Source organism: Ambystoma mexicanum, chromosome 9, assembly GCF_040938575.1.
Source record: "Ambystoma mexicanum isolate Mex_15411 chromosome 9, UKY_AmexF1_1, whole genome shotgun sequence".
In the NCBI taxonomy this organism is placed as follows: domain Eukaryota; kingdom Metazoa; phylum Chordata; class Amphibia; order Caudata; family Ambystomatidae; genus Ambystoma; species Ambystoma mexicanum.
This window is the reverse complement of record NC_090931.1, coordinates 515,221,970-515,241,662: the sequence shown is the minus strand read 5'-3', so window position 1 is coordinate 515,241,662 and position 19,693 is coordinate 515,221,970. Positions and strand designations below refer to the sequence as shown.

The 19,693-nt window shown below is 41.8% G+C and overlaps 1 long non-coding RNA gene across 1 annotated transcript in view; it reads left to right on the top strand.

The window, feature by feature from the left end:
• Window positions 1-7,946, top strand: part of LOC138488229 (uncharacterized) — a 307,474-nt gene extending 299,528 nt beyond the window's left edge. The window contains exon 2 of the long non-coding RNA XR_011274614.1: window positions 108-7,946. This is a non-coding gene — a long non-coding RNA (uncharacterized lncRNA). The remainder of the gene's footprint in view (window positions 1-107) is intronic.
• The last annotated feature ends 11,747 nt before the right edge of the window (window positions 7,947-19,693 follow it).

The window sequence follows — 19,693 nt, the reverse complement described above, 5'->3', positions numbered from 1 at the left end:
TGTATCAAATAATTTAGGTTTAAGATCAATCCTACTTATTCTAAGCAAAGTGTAGTAAAGCTGATGCACGCAGTTTAACTTTTTTTTAAATTTTGTTTGTTTTACAGATTTCCACAAGACAGCACCCTACGTAGTCACTGGAAGTGTAGATCAAACTGTGAAAGTGTGGGAGTGCCGTTGATTGAATTCACGTTGAAGCCTCGCACACAATCACCTTTCCTCTTGATGCACTCAGATACCATGGTTACCCATTGAGCTCTGTTTAAATAACTATTGTCCTTTCATGTAAATTATTCTGGATGTAGATTGAGCTTCTTAAATGTTACACACAAGTATTCATGCATGGTGAATCCAAATTGTATACTGTAAATTTATACGTTGTCTAGAATTACCATAGATTAAGAAATGTGGGCTGCTTTGGTCAATTCAGACCTAAGAAGGCAGGTTTGTTAGCTGAAACGAGGGCACTAAAACTAACCAATTTACGGTCATTCTGTACGCCAGTCTATTGAGACTTGAAAGATTGCACTTGTTCTCCTATGACAAATTATATATAAAGCCTTTCATTTTGATTTTTCAGAATCTTGTTACTAGACTGTATTTAAACTATTGCAAAGTTTTCAAGATGCATATGACAACGAACTCATACATCTGGTTTACCCAACTGTTATGATTGATCTGGGGTGATGATCGTGCTACCCACATTTGTATGACAATTATTTACATTTTTGCACAAACTAAAAACACGTTTTAGGTTCACACAATCCTTGTATTTTTTTCAACCCATTAATCTATTCTTATTGAAGATGGTTCAAGAATTTGGTGCAAGCCATACCTTCACTTAAAGCTCCCTTCTTTTAATGAAAGAAACCATTGACAAGATTGTAATGGTGCAACTGATCTCTCCCAGTTGATAATGCGCAGTGCCTCATTTCATTAATACTTTTTATTGTAGTTAATTGGGGCGTGCAGCACCCCAAATATATGATGTCGGGGTTATGTTGATATGTTGTGCCCCACTTTTGGAATCGTGCGGAACCTATGGAATACTACTTAAAGGTTGTGCATAACTGGGATTAATAAAGTTAACATCAAATATTAACATTTTGCAGATCTATCTTTGGCGAGAAAAAAAACGGTGTGCTCTGCATTGAATCTTTGATGGGCCTCTTAAAATGGCCTATTGAAAATGTAGAAATGTTTTAGTTGGTGCAAAATCGTCTGAGTGAAAAGGAAAGCTAAAAAAAACAATTGGTACTTGAAGTGGTGTGTGAAAATGCGACCAGTTGTGTGGCGTGTCCTTTGTAACCAGTTATACAGATTTGGTAAACTTACACATAGCTATATCATCACATTTTGGCCTCAAATGAGTTAAGTGGTAATATGTTTTAAGTATTACTTTATATTCGCAGGTTTGATGTCTGAAAATAACCGTTCAATTCACAACTTTAAACATTGTCAGCTACATCCCATCAGACATTGTTATACAGTAGTTTGGTCATTTTGCGTTTCCCGCCTTGGAGCCAACCCATATATTTACTGCCCTACAGTGGCAGAATTATCAAAATAACTCATAGAAGGCGAAGAATGTCATAGCATAAATGCCCATTCCTTCCCAAGTGCAAACGCCTTTATGATGCTGCATGTTATGGTGGCAAACCATTTATTTTTGCATGGCAAAACGACTTCCTATGCAGTTTCATTTCTGTCCTCGTAATCTGTTCTTTCAGTTGGTATGTGTTTTATCAAGACTGCTAGTTGCTGTCTCGTCACACCACTGCATTTTTCTCCATTTAACGTTACTGCTCTTGCTCTCGGCCTTGCCATTTGAGCCCTGGATCCAAACAATGGATACTTAGCAATAAGTTGTGTTTATCCGAACAGAACTTAGTGTATCTGGTGTCTTCCACTCCTAACATCCAACGAGTCAAGGCTTTGTATGATGGTTTCTCTGTGCACTCTTGATGCACACAAAGAGGTTGACTGATCCTTCCGTTCCATCCACTAATAAGATGCACGTGCACGTACGATTGGTCTTGCTGTCGGCTATGAACCCATGCCCTAATTAATGCAGTTCCCAGGTTCAGTACCAACCACCTCTGCATTATACACTGAGTAGTTATGCTCCACAATAAGGGTGTTTGCTAGATTCCAGTGGCTAATTGCCAATTCTAACCTAGTCCATCAAGCTATGTCTAGCTTCTGCTTCTAGGTGGTTGCTGGAAACAAGGCCTGGCTTGCTTGCCTTGAGATTTGAGGTTTAGTATGGCACTGTTTTTCTTTGCTCATAGCATATCCATTCCGGGATGGCATCATTGTAAAATATGCTCTGCTGAACACCCTCGTGGTAATGATTTTCTTGCAGTATTCCAGGAATCATTGTTTCTTGGTACCACAATTGAAACACCTCAACATCTGTATAGAGGAGTTATCACTAACCTTAAATACCTTCATGATATAATTGTAGGATTGAGACGTCATATATGCTTAGATGAACCAGCCCATGTTATTTTGAATTTGGAAGTGCTGGGTTCAATGCCTGAGTGATTCTTTCAGAACGTCCTACTTGGTTGACTGGTTTTGAAGAACTGTAGTGTGGCTCATTAGGGATTCCATTTGGGAACCATTCCAGGGTGCATGTGAATACTCGCTAATACTCATATTGTTTGTTCCACCTACAAGTGGCTGAGAAATGATTATGCCGGTTCTGAAAGGTTTTATGAAAACACTTTGCCCGAAAATGTAAGGGTGCCACCAGTTGTCAGTACTGAAATAGTTTTCATCTCTTCTTTCGTTGGAGAAATTTCTCTTCTTTAGAAACGCTCATTGTGACAAGACACTTTTATTCCTTCTGAAATCAACATTTTCTTTCAGGGATATTCACAGAATAACCAAGTACTCTGCCATTTGGTTTTTCTACAATCCTCTGCATAGAACAAATTAATGTCTTTCCTTCTAAGTGTATCTCTGGTAAAGTCTTATCCTGAATGAAAACATCAAACTAATACATCAAACCAAGGCATTTTCGTCACTGCAGTAACTCATGCCCACATTTAAAAGAGAGCAAATGCAGAGTTCCTCTTGAGTTATAGTTCTCTAATCACTTTATAATCCTGAAGCCAGATTCATCCTCCTTCCCCTCCCCCCGCTCCCTCCTTGGCATTTGCAGGATGCTGCATGAAGTCTTCTACTACGTTTTCTTTTTATCGCTAAGGCAGATGTGGTCTCTGGAAAAGATTCATGGTTCTAGGTCTCGAAGATGGGCATTTATGGAGCTCTGGTTAACTGTTCCTGAGTGGCTAAATTCCTGTATTCCATATCTTACAACATTGAATGGATATGCGCAGATTGTGCTTCTTCTAGCATTCAATTGTAATGAAACAGTATATTGATGCTTCCTCTAAATGTATGCTTCAATGTAATCTGGTGAAAATCTGGGGGAGCGAATGGTCTTTAATATGTCAAGACATTTCTGCCTAGTTAATTTTTGTTGGAGACCCAGTTTACCATTTTCTAGGGTTTTATTTTTGTGTAGCTTCAGATTTACACCAGGGTTAAGACTATCATGGTGGCTATTGCTTTGCTTCCCTGCTTGCTTGCTCATGTTAGCGTTCTAGGGATTACAGTGTGTGCCTTGCAATGGAAGCCCTTTCTTTAGTCAACCAGAGGAAACCTATTAGTTTCGAATCAGTGCCTGAATATGTTGGCCATATTTGAACCAGTCAACCTTGGTTTTTCCCTTTCCTAACAGCTAACTATTGCTCATTTGTGGAAGTGAACTTTGGTGGTTCGAGTGCTTTCTATGCCCAGTGGTTTTCTATATTTATGTAGTTACACATACATGTCTGAGAATATCGGTCATTCAACTTGCTTCTCCCAATTGTTCAAAGTGAACCCTGAAGCCAAACCCTTGGCTTGTATTGCAAAGCTCAATACTTCCTCTTTCCGGTAGCTGTCCTATGTCCTCACCTCCTATGAAATGGTGACGAAGGATGCTTTTGAGATTGGATATGAATTCCTGCTTTCATTTGAGGATTTACACCTTTTGGTTGCGAGCAGTACTGTTTTCAGATCGCTTGAAGCTGAGGGGTGGCTATTATGCCTTTTTGGTAGTAGAAATATATCTTTACACGTGAAAAGCATCTTCTGCTTTGCTTGCCTTTTCACCTCACATCGAGTACTTTGCTCCATCCCTGCAGGACCAATTTGTTCAACCTATATGATGCTATGACGGATCAAGAAGGAATACGCCCAGGCCCCCCAATAAGGTGTCTACATAGAAATTGATCATTATGAATTGGAGTATATTTTCTGTCAATGGTCTTACTTTTTTGGTGGGTTATTTCTTTGATTGAAGGAATTCACTAATTTAGGACGTATAGTCCAAATGTATACTTTTTATTATCTATGCTTAAGGAAAATCGCCTTTGCAGCCTTCTCTAATTCAGCGACAGTAAGCCGGTTTGAAAACTCCAGTTTTGTGTCCATGACACTGGGACCAAATCTGTTATGCTCATCTTTCAAAAGTGCCCTCTCTAATATGAAAGGCGTGGGATTTTTGGGTTTTTTTTAAATTTTTTTGGTCAATTGAACCATCAAGGAGAACTGTGAAGCCAAACTGATTGATCTTAGTAAATGCATCCTCGACTTTGTGATGTGCTGATTGTAGGGTTGTCTTGTTGGAATGTTTTGCTATTACTTTTGCCTCAAACACTGTGTGAAATCACTTCTGAACATTAAATAATATACATTTGGAGTCAGAGGAGCATGATGAATAGTTTTGCCATTTGTAGGTTTTCAGATGAAACCTAAATCTAAAGGAGTACTTGATAACACAGAAGACACTACCTAAATGCCTTTCTCTAGCAATTTAAGGATGGCTTTTTGCTGGAATTGTTTTTTGACTTGCCTGCGATTTTTGTTCACGATAACGCACAGCACATCATTTTGTTATTTGGTTATTTTGCTGATCAACTGCAAGTTCTAGAACTATATCTGTTATGACAAACTGTAGGGCTGACTACTAAAGCCCAGTTTGGTCCTGCCCATGTATTAGACTGCTTTGTCTAAAAACTAAACATAGTCACGGACTTGCTATTCTATTCGTAATGAGAATTCTGGAATGGAATCTTATGTGAAAGAAATAGCGACTAAGACTAGTAAGCAGTATTCACTCCATGAGAGGCTCTTAAAAAAAAAAAAGAAATCCCACAATCCCCGTATATGAATAGTTCAATCTGCTGGCCAGAATGGCTAAAACTGGAGTGTGTAGGGCATGGATAGTACACGCTTTAGCTTTCTTTTTTAATCATGTCAGAGGTTGTACACTGCTTTATTAATTAATACATAAAAAGTATGGGTCTATGTTTAGAAAGGTTAATCTTTTTTTAACGATATTTCTTTCTTTGCTATTACACAAGTTGGGATTCCCATACACCAGCAATTGAACAGTAAATAGATTAACGTTTTGGGGAAAAAAGATACTCTGTATCCCATTAAAATGTTTTTCCATTCGGGAACATTCACAGGGCAAAAGACAAATTCCTCAGCGTATAAAGCCTCAATTTGTAGTATCAATCTGACATTTTAACCTAAAAAACAGTATCCGTTTTTTAATTCACTGTGTATGGTATGGCGAAGTCGAAAATGAACATTCTGGACGCCTTTATATATGTTTCCCACTATTGCCTTAAAAAGGGATCTCTGCGCAAAAATGGTTCTCACTGGATTTGGACCCTCCATCTCTGTGCCTGGCTTCCACAGCAACCTACCAAAAACGGGGATGCTGTACTTTGTTCACCATTAAATACTTGGTTTAAAAACACACTGCAGGCCTAGTAGTGCTTTTTAACAGAATTAATAGCAAAAAATTAAACTATTTGAGTGTCAGACTTTATTTTAGAGCTTAATATAATGGACAATAGTTAAATTAGTGGTCATTAATGGAATTAGGTTCGAAGTTCTCTTTCTGGCACAGGAAATATTCACAGCTTTCTTGTGCCTTTCTTTATTATTCCTTTCGTAGTATGTGTGCCCCACAGAGGAAGAACTAAACTTTAGGAGGGTCATTTCCTTTGTCATACTTGGAAGACAAGCACCGGGTTGGTGGACTGTACTAGCTGATAGCACACAAGCCAAAGTTACTGCTCATACTTTTACTGAGTTCTCATGCGCTGCTACGGCCCTCCCAGTCGTTGTCTGTCACACATTAGCATAGTGGCACAAGCATCTAGAGAGCTGATGCTGAAGGCGCGCCTTTGTTTTCTAAACTCTTCATAAATGTGAACTGTTTTAGAAAAGCGGTCCAAATGGCTGCCAAAGTTTCAGAGGAGACTTTGCAGAGGGTAAGCACTTTTATTCTGTAATTAAAGAGCAAGCAGGAGGCGAGTGCTGGAATCTGGAATGAACGTAAGCTTCTATCTGCAGGTCGACCTCGAATTGCAGGCAACCGGATTTGGTTTCCGTGCCATTGCCAGGTTTTGGTTAATCTGTCTTCAGTCTCTACTGTGCTGGTCAGAATTTTGCGCACACCACTTAATTCAAATCTTATGTTGAATTTTGTCAAGGACTTAAGTGATTGGAAAATGTGTTGTGTACAAGAGCATTAGGGATGGGTATATTAGCGATAGTTAATATTTTTTTTAAAAAAGTGTCTTCATTAGGCCGTTTCCAGAGCAAAACAAAGCTGCACTGTTATTGCCATCTACCTTATGCGTTTTCTTTACTACTTTAATTCGCCTTTTCTGAACACTGAACTGCTTGCTTTCTGGTTTGGTAATGAATGAAGTCTGTGTTGAAATTCATTTCTTCTGTGTTGTTCATTGGATTGGATATGGAAAATCTAGAAATACTAGCACTAGCAACTTCAGGTACTAGCTGGGGAAAAAAATGTAATTTCATGTGAACTGTTACCGTGCTGCACATTACATATCACCTAAGTTCGTTCCTGCCCATGCCGATTGCTATGCTTGAAAGCAAGCAAATGAACAAAAAACGAAATTGTTGATGCTTTTATTGAATTGTGCACTTTAGAAGTTTAAGCCGTCCTTAGTTTTGTATGGTGTCATCAATGAGGTGCCCGAGGCACTAATCATAAATAGTTGCTAGCAAACTGTCCTATGGCCCACGGATTACTATAGTATTTTGAGACCGTCGACTATAGATGCACCAAGGCCAGTCTTATAATTGTCATATCCCGTTTCCCTTTTTGTTTTTGTGAACTGACTGCTTGCTAGTATTCGTAATGTACCTTTTTTTCACAAAAACGTAATTAAATTTATTTTTCTGTTTCTATTGAAAAGTCGGGGTTTGCTAATTTTTAAATGACACACAATGTTCTTTTTTGTTTTAAATAGTTGAATTGTATGAAAGAGAAGGGCACATAAACATATTTCTACTAATGTAAAAAAAAAATCAAGTTCATTAAAAACGAACTGGTACGCTTTACTTTATTTTCAGCTGAAGAGAGATCTGCAATTAAAGAGGGTGCAAAAGTTTTGTGTTGGTGGGGGACGTAGAAACCAATGGATTTACAAGTCATAACTCTTTTTAACCGGTCCTACCTGGGGTTTTTATCTTTCCACTGTATCATGTGAGTTTCTGCATTCTCGATTTGCCTTTTTGGGGTATTCCCCATTTCAAAAAGACATTAAGCTACTGGTCCTCAAGTTGGATAGACGGACACTGACATGAAGATGAACGGCAATTTCTTAAACACTTTGAAAGTTTGCTGTTGGGTGGAAACAGTTACCTGATTGTAGGAGTTAATTGAAGATATTGACTCAAGTTCAAAAAGTATCAGTAAAGGAATGTATATAATACTGCTCTGTGTTTTACAGTAAGATTTGTTGCTCTGAGACTGTGTTAAATAAAATGTATTCGTTTTCTGCCTATTACAAAAATCCTATTGTACCAATTGGTAAACTATTAAATGCATATAAAACCGAGTGTGTTTCATTTTTTGCAAATGATAGCTTTCATATTGACAAGTTTTGTCCCCTCTTGTATTTCCCATTCTTTGTGCTTTTGTTCTTAACCTTGAAACGTAATCCAGTAGCTTAATTTCTTGCTCTTCCTTCTCTCCACATGGTTGGAATCCTATTGTAAACCAGCTCAAAACTATTTTAAAAAGGCTGTCCCTCGCTCACCAACAGTCATTACGTTTTTAGTTTGGGCTGTTAGATAAAGCACCACCTCTAAGCCAAAATGATTGCATTAGAGTACAAATGGTGAGAAATGGTAATTGGGAGGGTCTCGAAGTCTGTAGGTGTTTGGTTATTTGACTGCCCATGGTCATGCTAATCCCTATGGCCATTCCCAACCAGTTTTGCCACCTCCAACAGCAGCTCTTTGAGCGCAAAGTTTGACGGTAAGGCCTGACTAAAGCAAGCTCAAAGTGGCTGCCAGTATTTTTTCAAAAGTCTTCTGAGAGTTCATGACTTAATTGGAGTTGTAAATGTGCTGTTGGTGCAATAAAAATGTTTTAACCAGACCTGCCTCCAGCCACTCGATTTATAAGCACTATGCATGTCATTCAGTCATGTTGAAAAAGAAGTATTGTCAAAGCCAACAGTTTTGGCTTGTATGTTTGTATTAGGCATTTACTAGGCACTGCTATTGGATGCCCAGGTACTCAACATTTTGCACCTACTACCATCAATATCCAGTTAATACCACTATGGCAGTGCCTTTCCCATACGTACACACAGAACAGCCCAGACTGTTGGCATTGCCAATGCTTCATCTATCTGTTGGGAATTTTGTCGGGGGTGGGGCGATGACGTGTCCTTTAGTTTGAGGATATGGGGGAATAGCTGCATTCCTTTTGCAATAGAGCTGTTTAGGTTTGGCAATTTTGTGGCACTATGTTTGCTGCCCATAATCCCAAACTATTAGCATGGGGGAAGTGAAGCTAGACTAGAGCTGGGCTGTGATGGGAGTCATATGTAGCCTGTGGGTGTTTGGCTTTTACCCACCCATTAACCACGCTTAACCATAATAGTCCCTATGGCAATTTTCAGCTACTAACAGCTTCTCCACCCCCACCCCACCCACAAAAACATCTCTTCACCTCACCCTCGGATCTCTGAGCTAGTTGTGTGCTTTTATGGGAATGCTAATGTTGCATCTAAGCAGTCTTCTGAAAGTTCATTTCGAAGGGATTGTGTCCTCCGACGTATTCCTTATCTTAGATATCTCTTTCCAGCTTTGCTGGCCTTGGAAATTTTTTCTCTCTAGAGGGCGCTGTGCGTCGACGTCCGCCGAGTCGATGTCCCTCGACAGCCGCCGTATCGACGTCATCCTGCCTATAAAGGCCGCGCGCAGCGTCCGTTGCTCAGTTCCGTTTTTCCGCGCTTACTCAGTGCCTCGGAATATCGCTGCTCAGTTTCGTAGAGAATTATTCCATTTTCCTCAAGATATTCGATCCATACTCGATGGCTTCCTCCTCTGAACCGACGACCCCTCGGTCCGGCTTTAAAAAAATGCTGAGACTGTGGAAAAAAGATGTCGCTGGCGGACCCTCACAGGGTCTGTCTGTGGTGTTTGGGAGCTGAACACCATTGTTCGGAGTGCGAGAACTGTATGTCCATGACAGCTAAGGCCCTGAAGGAGCGAAGGGGGTAGCTGGAAAAAGGTAAGACTTCTAAAGCTTCTTCTTCCTCGACGAAGTCGAGACATTCGTCTCCTCGTCACCATTCGCGCTCCAGGTCTCGAGCGGGTCCCATCACTCCTCAAGATCGAAGCACTCGAAAAGGAGACGCCGAAGATCCCCTTCTTCGTCGTCCTCCTCTGTTTCACCTAAGAGAATCCCTTGCCCCACGAAACATAGTTCCCGGGCTGAATGGGAGGAATTCAGAAAAAATATGAGAGTCTTCGAGAAAGCGGCCTCGACCCCCTCGAAGACTGCCGAGAGCGATGCTCTGGTCGAAAGACCCGAAGGTCCAAAACGCCACGAGTCGCAGCACCCAGCGAAGGAAGCTTCTCGAGCGCGTCACGAACCCTCGAGTAAAGCAAAGACCTCGAATCCTTCTTCGAAGGTTCCGTCGACGCCGAGGTCGGTGTCTTCGACGCCGTTGTCGAAGGGACCTTCGACACACGGGTCTGTCGACTCGACGCCATCCTCAACACCGGCGTCGATGCCAAGGAAAGTCACGGTTGCGGCGCACCCAGTGGCTATTCCCAGGTCTTCGATGACCATGTTGTTGAGATTGTCGACATCCTCGAGCAGAATTCCGATTCTATCGAGGACCTCGAGGCCTCCACCTTTGTTTTCGACGCCACGTTCGAAGCCTTCAGCGTTTTCGAGGCCGATTACAAGTTTGGCACCCTCTGCCTTGGAGATGGGTTTCACACCCTTTGTGAGTTCAGACCAATTGAGAACAATGTCCTCAATAATGGAAGAGGGAGAACTGTCTGACCAAGAAGAGACATTTGAGTTGCAGGGATCTGCAACCCCAGTTCAAGAGGAACTCTATGATTCCTTACATGAGGCAAGTGGTTTAGACACTTCCCCAGAGGTCGAGTTCGCTACGCCAGACCCGGGGGAGCATGCTGAAACCCCTTATAGAGCCTTAATGGCCAGGATCACAGAATTTATGGGGTGGTCAACACCTTCACAGGCTGACCTCACGGATATTCTTGATAAAGGTCCACAGGAGGATCCTATAGTACCTTTTCATAAAGCTCTTCAAAGAAAAATCATGTCGAACTGGGAAACCCCAGATGTCGTCCCGGCAGTAAATAAAAAACTGTCTACTAAATACAGGGTATCTTCTGCAGACCCAGAGTTTTTGTCCAAACACCCATCCCCAGAAAGTCTGGTGGTACAGGCAGCATCTTCTACTGACATCAAGACTGCTTACCCTACCGTCCCACAGGACAGGGACGATAAAAAATACGATGCTATGGCTAAGAAAGTCTTTTCGGCATGTAGCATGGTGTTAAAATCTATTAATGCTACTTGCACCCTTGCTAGATTTAGCCATACACTTTGGGAGTGTGCTTCTACAGCGGCTGACTGCATCCCGGAGGGAGAAGAAAGGGAGGCGTTCCTAAATATCATACAGGACGGTAAAGATGCTATGTGCGAATCCCTCCAGGCGGGCATTGATTCGGCTGACAGTATCAGCAGAGCAATGGCGGCAAGTACAACAACCAGGAGATTCGCTTGGTTGAGAAAGTCTGGTTTTGCCCCAGATGTGCAAGCCAGGCTCTTGAACATGCCATTTGATGGCTCTTCTTTGTTTGGGCAAAAGGCGGATCACAGTTTAGAAAAACTGCAAACATCAAAGGCAGCAGCAAAATCCCTAGGCGCTGCAATCCGTCAGACACCTTTTCGTCCCACAGGAACCTCTGCGAGAGGCAAGTCCTTTCGCTTCTACTCCGCATTCGGAAGAGGTAGAGGACGACCGGCTCAAAGGGGACAAAGAAGAACTACCCGAGGTGGACGGGGTAGATATTCAAAAGCCGCAGCAACAGCAGGTGCCTCTTTACCATCGACATCTGCATCAGCCGCCCCAAAACCACTGAGGACTTCCCTCACAAGACACCTGTAGGAGGCAGGTTAACTCAACATCTGGCGGAATGGCAGGCTATAACGTCAGATGCTTGGGCATTGGAGACAGTTGCACAAGGTTACTGCCTGCCTCTCCTACGTATACCTCAGAGTCATCCACCGGGGATCAGCTCTCAAAAAGCTCCAGATCCGCTCCTCTTACAGGAAATTTTAGACCTGCTAGAGAAAGGTGCCATAGAACCGGTACCTGTAGCGGAGAGGAACAAGGGCTGGTACTCCCCTTACTTTCTCATACCAAAGAAAGACGGAGGACTGAGACCCATCTTGGACTTGCGAGAATTGAACAAATTCCTCAGGAAAGACAAATTCAAGATGGTAACTGTTTCTCAGATCCTTCAGGCCCTTCAGTTCCAGGACTGGTTGGTATCTCTGGACCTTCAGGTCACTTATTTCCATGTGCCAATCCATCTCAAACACAGGTAATACCTGAGGTTCCATTATCAATTTCGAGTGCTGCCATTTGGGCTGACCTCCGCCCCGAGGGTCTTCAAGTTAATGTCGGTAGTGGCTGCAAGTCTAAGGAGGGAAGGGATTGGTTGATCAGAGCTGTATCTCCGGAACAAGCTCAGATCCAGCTAGATCATGTTTGCCACTCCCTTCAGACTGGGCTTCTCCCTCAATTTAAAGAAGTCACAAATAATACCATCGCAGAGACTCCAATTCATCGGAGCGATCCTGGACGCTTTCCTGGGAAAAGCCTCGCCACCAGAGGTGAGTGCTCAAGATATTCTACAGATGGTCACCAAGTTTCAAAATGCCCAACGTCTCCCAGCCTTCGACTTTTTGAGGTTGCTAGGCCTCATGGCATCCTGCATTTTCCTAGTGCCAGAGGCTCGCCTGAGAATGAGATCTCTCCAGTGGGCACTGAGAACTCAGTGGTCACAATTCTCAGGGAGAATGACAGATCATCTTCAGGTTCCTGACAGGGTGGCTCGAGACCTTCAGTGGTGGGCCTGTCAGGAGAACATTCTGAAAGGAGAGCAGTTTTGGCAACCCTGGCCGGAGATAACGGTAGTCACGGATGCCTCACTCATGGGGTGGGGAGCCCACGCCAACGACTTGACCGTCTGCGGTCGTTGGTCTCCATCGGAGTCCAGACTACATATCAATCTGTTAGAGCTGAGAGCCATCAGACTTGCGCTGAAGGCTTTTCTGCCATCTGTACAAGGAAAGAATGTCCTGATAATAACGGACAACACAGTGGCCATGCATTACCTCAACAAAAGAGGAGGCGTAGGATCACTACCTCTGTGCAGAGAGGCGATGCAGCTCTGGTTTTGGGAAATCCAAGAAGGAATCTCTCTATCGGCAGTTCACCTAGCCGTAGAGAAGAACTTGACAGCGGACGCTCTGAGCAGGCACAGTCTCACACGAGTGGGAACTAGCTCAGGAAGTCCTTCAAGAGATCTTCGCCCTTTGGGGAACCTCTCAGGTGGATCTGTTTGCCACCAGTGTCAACAGGAAGTGCGATCTGTTCTGTTCAAGGGAATTTCCCCCGAGAGGAGCTCTGGGAGACACGTTCATAGTGGACTGGGAGTTTCCACTCCTGTACGCGTTTCCACCGGTCCCTGTCATTCCTCAAAAGATCAGAAGGTTGAGAAGATTCCGGAAAACCATGATCCTAATTGCCCCGGATTGGTCCAGGAGGACGTGGTACCCGGACCTTCTAGACTTGTCCATCTGCCCTCCAATTCGACTTCCACTCAAAGAGAATCTGCTCTCACAGAAGGGAGGTCAGGTTCTCCATCCAGACATCAAAACCCTCAACCTTCACGCTTGGCTTATGAAAGGCTGAGGTACAAGGATTGGGACCTCCCTGATGACGTTATGGAGGTGTTGCTTTCGGCAAGAAGGCCAGCAACAAAATCTTTATACCGCTGCCGTTGGAACAGATTTTGCAGCTGGTGTAGTGAAAAGAATATCGATCCCTTTTCATGTGGTACACCAATGGTTTTGTCCTTCCTACTGTATTTAGCTAATTCAGGCCTTCAAGTTGGCACCATCAAGGGCTATCTCGCAGCGCTATCCATCTTTAAGCGCACTGCGGAAGAACCATCCTATTTCAAGTTACCCTTGGTAATACAGTTTCTAAAGGGGTTAACTAACGTTTATCCCCCAAGACCATTCCAGGTTCCCCTATGGGATTTAAATTTAGTCCTAACTTTCCTGATGGGCACAACTTTCGAACCACTCCACTCTTGTTCGTTAAGATTTCTTACCCTTAAGACTGTTTTATTAGTAGCACTTAGATCTGCTAGAAGGGTGAGCGAGTTACAAGCTCTTTCTTGTAAACCTCCTCATACAATCTTTCACAAAGACAAAGTTGTTCTGCAAGTGAAGCCTAATTTCCTCCCAAAGGTGGTTTCTGAATTTCATATCACACAGAAGATTACCCTCCCATCTTTCTATCCTCCTCCCCATCCGGGGAAAGAGGAAGGTAGGTTACACAGGCTGGACCCAAGAAGGGCTTTAAGTTTTTACATTAGTAGACTGGCTAGGATAAGACAAGCAGACCAGCTGTTTGTAGGCTACGCAGGTCACACGCTGGGGCTACCGATAACTAAGCAGACCATTTCCAGATGGATCATTTTAGCCATTTTGGAATGTTATAAACTGGCAGGAAAAGAGCCCCCTCAAAATCTTAGGGCTCATTCGACCAGAGGTATCGCAGCTTCATCGGCCCTCAAAAGGGGAGTGCCGGTTATGTGCGGCTGCCACATGGTCGTCCGTCCATACCTTTACACGGTTTTACAACTTGGATTCCTCCTCCAGTCAGGAAACCAGGTTTGGAAGGGCAGTATTGCACTCTATTCATCAATAAGAGGAAGCATGAAGTCAGTACTCCCACCTCCAATAACAGAATACTGCTATGGGAGCCTATCTAAGATAAGGAATACGTTGGAGGACACAATCCCTTCGAAGAACAAGTTACTTCTTACCTTGTAACGTTCTTTCGATGGGATGTTCCTCCGACGTTTTCTTTATCGACCCTCCCATCCATCCCCGCAGTACTACTTCCCTTGTTGTTGTGGTTTACACTCCTTCAGGGTGATTAGTCTAGTCCAGAAAGAATTATTGTGGGCTACAAAACGGAACTGAGCAACGGACGCTGCGCGCGGCCTTTATAGGCAGGATGACGTTGACGCCGATACGGCGGCTGTCGAGGGACATCGACGCGCAGTGCCCTCTAGAGAGAAAACATTTCCGAGGCCAGCAAAGCTGGAAAGAGATATCTAAGGTAAGGAATACGTCGGAGGAACATCCCATCGAAAGAACGTTAGAAGGTAAGAAGTAACTTGTTCTTCTTAATTGCAGCTGTAAACCATTGTGTGATAAAAATGTATTAACCAAAAGTGCCTTTCGCTGCTTAATTCATAAGCAGCATGTGTCTTCTTGCATCTTTTGCTAGCAACTGCATTCCCTTGACCCGAGTCAAACTTTGTTTTGGAAAAATCAATGTCTTCATAAAAGCAGTCCATCAACAATAAAATAAAACCATATTCTAAAAAAATCATTGATCATAAGCAATACAAATGTATATATGTATTTAATATATTGTGCAATATAGTCGAACTAATGACTTTTTTACATATCACGTGTAAACAAAAGAATACAGTATTTTTACATTTTACATTTGTTAAGCACACAAAACCCAAGGGCATCAAGGCGATGATGATTTAACACGATCAAAATAAAACATTAGGACACAGTTCTATTAAAGTCTTATTTGTACATCTTTACAGTTTAAAATATATATTTAAATATAAATCAAAGCCTGTTGTCAGATCAGCTGAAAAATGATGCCGGTTTTGGGAAGTTAGTTGGGCATGCTACATATGATATGTAGCTGACGGTATCATTTTGCACATGTACTAATAGTGTTAAATACGGAAATAAAAATGTATCAAATAATTTAGGTTTAAGATCAATCCTACTTATTCTAAGCAAAGTGTAGTAAAGCTGATGCACGCAGTTTAACTTTTTTTAAAATTTTGTTTGTTTTACAGATTTCCACAAGACAGCACCCTACGTAGTCACTGGAAGTGTAGATCAAACTGTGAAAGTGTGGGAGTGCCGTTGATTGAATTCACGTTGAAGCCTCGCACACAATCACCTTTCCTCTTGATGCACTCAGATACCATGGTTACCCATTGAGCTCTGTTTAAATAACTATTGTCCTTTCATGTAAATTATTCTGGATGTAGATTGAGCTTCTTAAATGTTACACACAAGTATTCATGCATGGTGAATCCAAATTGTATACTGTAAATTTATACGTTGTCTAGAATTACCATAGATTAAGAAATGTGGGCTGCTTTGGTCAATTCAGACCTAAGAAGGCAGGTTTGTTAGCTGAAACGAGGGCACTAAAACTAACCAATTTACGGTCATTCTGTACGCCAGTCTATTGAGACTTGAAAGATTGCACTTGTTCTCCTATGACAAATTATATATAAAACCTTTCATTTTGATTTTTCAGAATCTTGTTACTAGACTGTATTTAAACTATTGCAAAGTTTTCAAGATGCATATGACAACGAACTCATACATCTGGTTTACCCAACTGTTATGATTGATCTGGGGTGATGATCGTGCTACCCACATTTGTATGACAATTATTTACATTTTTGCACAAACTAAAAACACGTTTTAGGTTCACACAATCCTTGTATTTTTTTCAACCCATTAATCTATTCTTATTGAAGATGGTTCAAGAATTTGGTGCAAGCCATACCTTCACTTAAAGCTCCCTTCTTTTAATGAAAGAAACCATTGACAAGATTGTAATGGTGCAACTGATCTCTCCCAGTTGATAATGCGCAGTGCCTCATTTCATTAATACTTTTTATTGTAGTTAATTGGGGCGTGCAGCACCCCAAATATGTGATGTCGGGGTTATGTTGATATGTTGTGCCCCACTTTTGGAATCGTGCGGAACCTATGGAATACTACTTAAAGGTTGTGCATAACTGGGATTAATAAAGTTAACATCAAATATTAACATTTTGCAGATCTATCTTTGGCGAGAAAAAAAACGGTGTGCTCTGCATTGAATCTTTGATGGGCCTCTTAAAATGGCCTATTGAAAATGTAGAAATGTTTTAGTTGGTGCAAAATCGTCTGAGTGAAAAGGAAAGCTAAAAAAAACAATTGGTACTTGAAGTGGTGTGTGAAAATGCGACCAGTTGTGTGGCGTGTCCTTTGTAACCAGTTATACAGATTTGGTAAACTTACACATAGCTATATCATCACATTTTGGCCTCAAATGAGTTAAGTGGTAATATGTTTTAAGTATTACTTTATATTCGCAGGTTTGATGTCTGAAAATAACCGTTCAATTCACAACTTTAAACATTGTCAGCTACATCCCATCAGACATTGTTATACAGTAGTTTGGTCATTTTGCGTTTCCCGCCTTGGAGCCAACCCATATATTTACTGCCCTACAGTGGCAGAATTATCAAAATAACTCATAGAAGGCGAAGAATGTCATAGCATAAATGCCCATTCCTTCCCAAGTGCAAACGCCTTTATGATGCTGCATGTTATGGTGGCAAACCATTTATTTTTGCATGGCAAAACGACTTCCTATGCAGTTTCATTTCTGTCCTCGTAATCTGTTCTTTCAGTTGGTATGTGTTTTATCAAGACTGCTAGTTGCTGTCTCGTCACACCACTGCATTTTTCTCCATTTAACGTTACTGCTCTTGCTCTCGGCCTTGCCATTTGAGCCCTGGATCCAAACAATGGATACTTAGCAATAAGTTGTGTTTATCCGAACAGAACTTAGTGTATCTGGTGTCTTCCACTCCTAACATCCAACGAGTCAAGGCTTTGTATGATGGTTTCTCTGTGCACTCTTGATGCACACAAAGAGGTTGACTGATCCTTCCGTTCCATCCACTAATAAGATGCACGTGCACGTACGATTGGTCTTGCTGTCGGCTATGAACCCATGCCCTAATTAATGCAGTTCCCAGGTTCAGTACCAACCACCTCTGCATTATACACTGAGTAGTTATGCTCCACAATAAGGGTGTTTGCTAGATTCCAGTGGCTAATTGCCAATTCTAACCTAGTCCATCAAGCTATGTCTAGCTTCTGCTTCTAGGTGGTTGCTGGAAACAAGGCCTGGCTTGCTTGCCTTGAGATTTGAGGTTTAGTATGGCACTGTTTTTCTTTGCTCATAGCATATCCATTCCGGGATGGCATCATTGTAAAATATGCTCTGCTGAACACCCTCGTGGTAATGATTTTCTTGCAGTATTCCAGGAATCATTGTTTCTTGGTACCACAATTGAAACACCTCAACATCTGTATAGAGGAGTTATCACTAACCTTAAATACCTTCATGATATAATTGTAGGATTGAGACGTCATATATGCTTAGATGAACCAGCCCATGTTATTTTGAATTTGGAAGTGCTGGGTTCAATGCCTGAGTGATTCTTTCAGAACGTCCTACTTGGTTGACTGGTTTTGAAGAACTGTAGTGTGGCTCATTAGGGATTCCATTTGGGAACCATTCCATGGTGCATGTGAATACTCGCTAATACTCATATTGTTTGTTCCACCTACAAGTGGCTGAGAAATGATTATGCCGGTTCTGAAAGGTTTTATGAAAACACTTTGCCCGAAAATGTAAGGGTGCCACCAGTTGTCAGTACTGAAATAGTTTTCATCTCTTCTTTCGTTGGAGAAATTTCTCTTCTTTAGAAACGCTCATTGTGACAAGACACTTTTATTCCTTCTGAAATCAACATTTTCTTTCAGGGATATTCACAGAATAACCAAGTACTCTGCCATTTGGTTTTTCTACAATCCTCTGCATAGAACAAATTAATGTCTTTCCTTCTAAGTGTAACTCTGGTAAAGTCTTATCCTGAATGAAAACATCAAACTAATACATCAAACCAAGGCATTTTCGTCACTGCAGTAACTCATGCCCACATTTAAAAGAGAGCAAATGCAGAGTTCCTCTTGAGTTATAGTTCTCTAATCACTTTATAATCCTGAAGCCAGATTCATCCTCCTTCCCCTCCCCCCGCTCCCTCCTTGGCATTTGCAGGATGCTGCATGAAGTCTTCTACTACGTTTTCTTTTTATCGCTAAGGCAGATGTGGTCTCTGGAAAAGATTCATGGTTCTAGGTCTCGAAGATGGGCATTTATGGAGCTCTGGTTAACTGTTCCTGAGTGGCTAAATTCCTGTATTCCATATCTTACAACATTGAATGGATATGCGCAGATTGTGCTTCTTCTAGCATTCAATTGTAATGAAACAGTATATTGATGCTTCCTCTAAATGTATGCTTCAATGTAATCTGGTGAAAATCTGGGGGAGCGAATGGTCTTTAATATGTCAAGACATTTCTGCCTAGTTAATTTTTGTTGGAGACCCAGTTTACCATTTTCTAGGGTTTTATTTTTGTGTAGCTTCAGATTTACACCAGGGTTAAGACTATCATGGTGGCTATTGCTTTGCTTCCCTGCTTGCTTGCTCATGTTAGCGTTCTAGGGATTACAGTGTGTGCCTTGCAATGGAAGCCCTTTCTTTAGTCAACCAGAGGAAACCTATTAGTTTCGAATCAGTGCCTGAATATGTTGGCCATATTTGAACCAGTCAACCTTGGTTTTTCCCTTTCCTAACAGCTAACTATTGCTCATTTGTGGAAGTGAACTTTGGTGGTTCGAGTGCTTTCTATGCCCAGTGGTTTTCTATATTTATGTAGTTACACATACATGTCTGAGAATATCGGTCATTCAACTTGCTTCTCCCAATTGTTCAAAGTGAACCCTGAAGCCAAACCCTTGGCTTGTATTGCAAAGCTCAATACTTCCTCTTTCCGGTAGCTGTCCTATGTCCTCACCTCCTATGAAATGGTGACGAAGGATGCTTTTGAGATTGGATATGAATTCCTGCTTTCATTTGAGGATTTACACCTTTTGGTTGCGAGCAGTACTGTTTTCAGATCGCTTGAAGCTGAGGGGTGGCTATTATGCCTTTTTGGTAGTAGAAATATATCTTTACACGTGAAAAGCATCTTCTGCTTTGCTTGCCTTTTCACCTCACATCGAGTACTTTGCTCCATCCCTGCAGGACCAATTTGTTCAACCTA